Source organism: Schistocerca piceifrons, unplaced genomic scaffold (genome assembly GCF_021461385.2).
Source record: "Schistocerca piceifrons isolate TAMUIC-IGC-003096 unplaced genomic scaffold, iqSchPice1.1 HiC_scaffold_968, whole genome shotgun sequence".
Classification (NCBI taxonomy): domain Eukaryota; kingdom Metazoa; phylum Arthropoda; class Insecta; order Orthoptera; family Acrididae; genus Schistocerca; species Schistocerca piceifrons.
The window spans coordinates 220,001-225,000 of NW_025729243.1; the positions used below are offsets into that span (position 1 = coordinate 220,001).

At 52.4% G+C, this 5,000-nt stretch overlaps 1 non-coding gene across 1 annotated transcript in view; it reads left to right on the forward strand.

Annotated features, from left to right (window-relative positions):
- Positions 1 to 3,955: 3,955 nt before the first annotated feature.
- Positions 3,956 to 5,000, forward strand: part of LOC124774697 — a 1,909-nt gene continuing 864 nt past the window's right edge. Inside the window, exon 1 of the ribosomal RNA XR_007015445.1 lies at positions 3,956 to 5,000. This exon is cut by the window's right edge and continues 864 nt beyond it. This is a non-coding gene — a ribosomal RNA (small subunit ribosomal RNA).

A 5,000-nucleotide genomic window follows, 5' to 3' on the forward strand; every position in this document is an offset into this window, starting at 1 on the left:
GTCCGATACCGAGCCATCAGCATGTCGGTCCCCATGCGCGTTGCACTCGCACTCGCAGTCGCAAAAACGTGGGGCAAATATATTACGCGGAAGAGTTATAACAGACCGAGCCCCACTGCATGAGGGGAGTCTTTGTCACTAATGTACACAGATGGAACATTTTGGACTGGAACCAGATTACCCGTACACACGGCGCTGATTAGTAATCAATGCAGAGCCATCAAACTACAGAATATATATACAACTGTCCGTATACATGCTGAAAGAGTCTGCCCACAATGGGAACCACACGTCAGCCAGCCACTCTGATCACGCACCACTCTCTGCTTCTAACGGGCGCACATACAATATGTAAGCACCAGCATGGAACAACATCCAGTGCATCCTCTCCGCCACATTACACAATCCACACTATCACAACCAGACCAGGAGGTCCATGCGGAAAATACAATATCCCACCCTTTCGACATCCACCATTGCGCAGATCAGGCACCAACACCCACACATGTCCTATACAACGGTGCACCCAACATCACAATAGTACCTCCTGTCACAGCGCACAAACAATGACATGAGTCAAAGACACAGGTCTGACACAAGCATAGAATTGGAGCGCCGCCTCTAATAAGCCAAAGGTGCATCCTGACGTGACAAATCTGATCATGTCACAAGCATTCACTTACTATAATCACTATCAACGAACCTGCCGCCCCCGCCCCCCCCTACACCTTTCCTTACAACAACGTGTAACCTAACCTAACCTAACCTATGTTGTACCTTAACCTAACCTATGTTGTACCTTAACCTAACCTATGTTGTACCTTAACCTAACCTATGTTGTACCTTAACCTAACCTATGTTGTACCTTAACCTAACCTATGTTGTACCTTAACCTAACCTATGTTGTGCCTTAACCTAACCTATGTTGTGCCTTAACCTAACCTATGTTGTGCCTTAACCTAACCTATGTTGTGCCTTAACCTAACCTATGTTGTGCCTTAACCTAACCTATGTTGTGCCTTAACCTAACCTATGTTGTGCCTTAACCTAACCTATGTTGTGCCTTAACCTAACCTATGTTGTGCCTTAACCTAACCTATGTTGTGCCTTAACCTAACCCATGTTGTGCCTTAACCTAACCCATGTTGTGCCTTAACCTAACCCATGTTGTGCCTTAACCTAACCCATGTTGTGCCTTAACCTAACCCATGTTGTGCCTTAACCTAACCCATGTTGTGCCTTAACCTAACCCATGTTGTGCCTTAACCTAACCCATGTTGTGCCTTAACCTAACCCATGTTGTGCCTTAACCTAACCCATGTTGTGCCTTAACCTAACCCATGTTGTGCCTTAACCTAACCCATGTTGTGCCTTAACCTAACCCATGTTGTGCCTTAACCTAACCCATGTTGTGCCTTAACCTAACCAATGTTGTGCCTTAACCTAACCCATGTTGTGCCTTAACCTAACCCATGTTGTGCCTTAACCTAACCCATGTTGTGCCTTAACCTAACCCATGTTGTGCCTTAACCTAACCCATGTTGTGCCTTAACCTAACCCATGTTGTGCCTTAACCTAACCCATGTTGTGCCTTAACCTAACCCATGTTGTGCCTTAACCTAACCCATGTTGTGCCTTAACCTAACCCATGTTGTGCCTTAACCTAACCCATGTTGTGCCTTAACCTAACCTATGTTGTGCCTTAACCTAACCTATGTTGTGCCTTAACCTAACCCATGTTGTGCCTTAACCTAACCCATGTTGTGCCTTAACCTAACCCATGTTGTGCCTTAACCTAACCCATGTTGTGCCTTAACCTAACCCATGTTGTGCCTTAACCTAACCCATGTTGTGCCTTAACCTAACCCATGTTGTGCCTTAACCTAACCCATGTTGTGCCTTAACCTAACCCATGTTGTGCCTTAACCTAACCCATGTTGTGCCTTAACCTAACCCATGTCATGCCTTAACCTAACCCATGTTGTGCCTTAACCTAACCCATGTTGTGCCTTAACCTAACCCATGTTGTGCCTTAACCTAACCCATGTTGTGCCTTAACCTAACCCATGTTGTGCCTTAACCTAACCCACGTCGTGCCTTAACCTAACCCACGTCGTGCCTTAACCTAACCCACGTTGTCGCCTAACGTAACCCACGTTGTCGCCTAAACCTGCTCTGTAATTGTTATACGACTCGTTCAATTAGTGTAGTGTTGCCCACCCGCAACCCTCGCAATATAGTTCGCTACTCGCACTCCCCGCTCCCCTGTGTATCGCTTCATGTTAAACACCTTGCAAGTCTTGCTCACTTTCCACATGCTCCTGCTGTACACTGTAATGTGGATGGCAGCAGGACGTACATGCCGCCCCTCCCCACGTCCCCACCTTGCCCCCTGCCTTCGCAAGCTGGTTGGTGAGAACTTTGCATGTTCAATGCCCTCCGCATGCGACGTACTCAGGCTACGTTGTGGTGCGGCCTGTGTCAACTGTCCGCTAATGTCGTACGCGTAAACCACAATCTGTACTGCACATTCGTCCTTATGTACTGAATGATACATCGTGGCACATGTGTGACCGTACAACGACTGCGCCCAAAAACGGCGGACCATACAGTGCAAATATTGTGCACGCAGCTACGTGTCGTCTCCCTATGAGAGCTGGATTGCAGTGTGGTACGCCATAGAGACGTGTGGGAGGAACGGACGCCGTGGATGGCGATCAGCATGAGCTGTCTGTTGATGTATTCGGACCTAGTCGTCTCTCCTCACACACCGTGATGGCATGGTGCACCGCGTTCCATATCTGCGACATGCTACAGAGGCCGGTTGACAGTCGTTCGAGCAATGGACATCGCATACGTACGGGGGCCACCTTCCACGTATTGTCTAGGCGTGCACATTTTGTTGCGTGTATGTGGGCAGACGTAGTGTGGCGTGACACCTGACACAGGCATGCAATAATCGTGGAAGTTGCAAATGGCGATGGACGCCTGCGTTTTCTGGTGAAGTTACGCAAATGAACAAATGGTAACCTGTTGTGGTGCGGTTGTTCTCGCTAGGGGTGAATCGGTGATGGCGACGATAGGTTGAGGTACTAACCGGTTGTTCCAGCGATACCCACCATGCCGACGAAACTGAACGGCATCTGGGTGTGAAGCGATACGCGGCGGTGGCTGGGTGGGACCGTCCCCGGCCGGTGAGGGGGCGCCTCCCGGCGTGCTGGCCGCGCGGTGCGTGGGCGCACGCGCTACAGCCGGCTGGTGGGGGCGGCCAGTGGCAGGCGCGCCGGCCGACGGACGCGGCAGGCGTCGCAGCTGCGCGCCGGCGCACCCTGCGCGCGGCGCCGTGCGGCCAAAGTAGGTCCTCGCGGGCCCGGTGCGAAGCGCGGTGGACATCTTCAGTGTGCTGGTCCGATTGAGGACTGTGTGCGTTGAGGATGCGCTGCCGCCCGGCGCTCGGCGCCGCGACGCCGTCTGCTGCTCGGTCGCCCCAGCGGTTCTCGCTGGTGGTTTGTATCGCAGCTGTGCGGATGTGTTGGCGCGTGCGCTGTGCTGGGAGAGTTCGCTTCGGCACCCAAGTGGGGCTTTTGTCCTTCTGTGGCGCTGGCGTTGGAGCTGCCGGTCACCGTAGGTGGCGCGTGTTGTCTCCCGCCGGCAATGCCACGACAGCACGCTCCCGGGCCTCTGTCGGCAGCGGCAAGCTCAGTTGGGAGCACGGGTGGTCGCACCGAAAGCGTCTACTCGCCTAACTCCGGGCGATTGCGCCTCTCTCGAACCCGACCAAGTACTTGGGACGGCGCTGCGCGCCGCCGGGACCTGAGAGGGTTTCGAGGTGTATTGTGCAGGGGAGCTCAGCCTCCTCCTGTTTGCAGAATGATTGAGCGGACGCTTGCGTGTTCGCGCGGGCCCCCGGGACACACTCCCGGGCGGCCAGCTGCTCAGCTCTAGTTGACGCAGCTCCCTGGTTGATCCTGCCAGTAGTCATATGCTTGTCTCAAAGATTAAGCCATGCATGTCTCAGTACAAGCCGCATTAAGGTGAAACCGCGAATGGCTCATTAAATCAGTTATGGTTCCTTAGATCGTACCCACGTTACTTGGATAACTGTGGTAATTCTAGAGCTAATACATGCAAACAGAGTCCCGACCAGAGATGGAAGGGACGCTTTTATTAGATCAAAACCAATCGGTCGGCTCGTCCGGTCCGTTTGCCTTGGTGACTCTGAATAACTTTGGGCTGATCGCACGGTCCTCGTACCGGCGACGCATCTTTCAAATGTCTGCCTTATCAACTGTCGATGGTAGGTTCTGCGCCTACCATGGTTGTAACGGGTAACGGGGAATCAGGGTTCGATTCCGGAGAGGGAGCCTGAGAAACGGCTACCACATCCAAGGAAGGCAGCAGGCGCGCAAATTACCCACTCCCGGCACGGGGAGGTAGTGACGAAAAATAACGATACGGGACTCATCCGAGGCCCCGTAATCGGAATGAGTACACTTTAAATCCTTTAACGAGTATCTATTGGAGGGCAAGTCTGGTGCCAGCAGCCGCGGTAATTCCAGCTCCAATAGCGTATATTAAAGTTGTTGCGGTTAAAAAGCTCGTAGTTGGATTTGTGTCCCACGCTGTTGGTTCACCGCCCGTCGGTGTTTAACTGGCATGTATCGTGGGACGTCCTGCCGGTGGGGCGAGCCGAAGGCGTGCGACCGCCCCGTGCGTGCTCGTGCGTCCCGAGGCGGACCCCGTTGAAATCCTACCAGGGTGCTCTTTATTGAGTGTCTCGGTGGGCCGGCACGTTTACTTTGAACAAATTAGAGTGCTTAAAGCAGGCAAGCCCGCCTGAATACTGTGTGCATGGAATAATGGAATAGGACCTCGGTTCTATTTTGTTGGTTTTCGGAACCCGAGGTAATGATTAATAGGGACAGGCGGGGGCATTCGTATTGCGACGTTAGAGGTGAAATTCTTGGATCGTCGCAAGACGAACAGAAGCGAAAGCATTT